Here is a 1,397-nt window from a genome sequence, read left to right on the forward strand (position 1 = left end):
ATTGTTATTTTAGCATTAAATTCATATATTTGTCTTCCATATAGTATGTATGTATATGACACACCATTTCCTCTCCAGCTTACGAGTTATCTGCTTTAGGCTAGGTGTTTGAGAATTATACCACGGAGTCAGGTACTTCTGATTTGAGGCCTTATTTTTCACAGGAGCTACAGTATCCAGAGTCGTACGTAGTGAGGAGGTAAAATTATTAACAAGATAATCTACCGCTGTTGGAGCAGCGTTCAGATAGCTGCTCTGCTCTATGTTGGTACAGGGCATTGAAGATGATGACAGTGGGTGGATTATATTCTTAAATTTAGTTACAGAACTTTCAGAAAGACATCTACTTTGATGAAGTCTATTCCCCACTGCTGTGTACTCAATGATTGTAAATATAAATGTTATTAGAAAATGATCAGACAGGAGAGGGTTTTCAAGAAACACTGTTAAATGTTCAGTTACTATGCCACATGTTAAAACAAGATCTAGAGTGTGATTAAAGTGGGTTCTTTAACATTTTGAGAGAAGCCAATTGATTCTAATAACAGATTAAATGCCATGTTGAGGCTGTCATTTTTAACATCTACATGGATGTTAAAATCACCCACAATAATTATTTTATCTGAGCTGAGCACTAAATCAGATAAAAAGTACAAGGCTAGGCATCAGGCTTTCAAATTAATTAAAAGTCTGTCTTGGTCTTTGGTCTTTCTCTTGCATTTCAAAGCTAAGTAATAACAAACTGGCTATATGCCCTGTGCAATGGTCATTGATCAATGGTGGGTGATCAGTGGTCATGACAATTTGCATATTAATGATCAAGGAACTGACCTCACAGCCCATCGCTCATTTGGTGGGCTAGTTCAGTCATTGTGCAAAGGTACTGTTTAAAGTTGGGGAAACCTGCAGTCAGCTGAGACTGAAGAAGTCACTTGGATGAGTAAACCAGGGTTTTAATAGTTTTGCAATTTTCATTAGTTTTTATTTTTATTTAGTTTTGACTTCAGATTTTCAATTTTTTTATCAGTTTTAATTAGTTTTTACCAATTGTTTGCTAGTTTAGTTTAATTTTTATTTTTTTGAAAATCCTTAGTTTCAGTTTAGTTTTGATTAGTTTCAGTTATAGTTTTAGTTGTGTTTGCAAAAATTAAGTGTAACAAAATCCCAGTTTCATCATATCAGTCATTCTCATCTGCTTATCCTTGGGTATGTTGCTATTCCAGCTACCATACCCTGCACCCTGGACAGGTCGCCTGTCTGTCGCAGGGCTAACACGCAGAGACAGACAACTCACATTCCCACCTATGGGTTCTTTAAATAAATAAATACATACATACATAAATAAATAAATAAAGGCAGATGAACAACCATTGATACCAGGCAACTATAAAATGTAT

The sequence above is a fragment of the Pundamilia nyererei genome, unplaced genomic scaffold (genome assembly GCF_000239375.1).
Source record: "Pundamilia nyererei isolate P.nyererei 1_Seehausen unplaced genomic scaffold, PunNye1.0 scaffold00437, whole genome shotgun sequence".
Taxonomy (NCBI): domain Eukaryota; kingdom Metazoa; phylum Chordata; class Actinopteri; order Cichliformes; family Cichlidae; genus Pundamilia; species Pundamilia nyererei.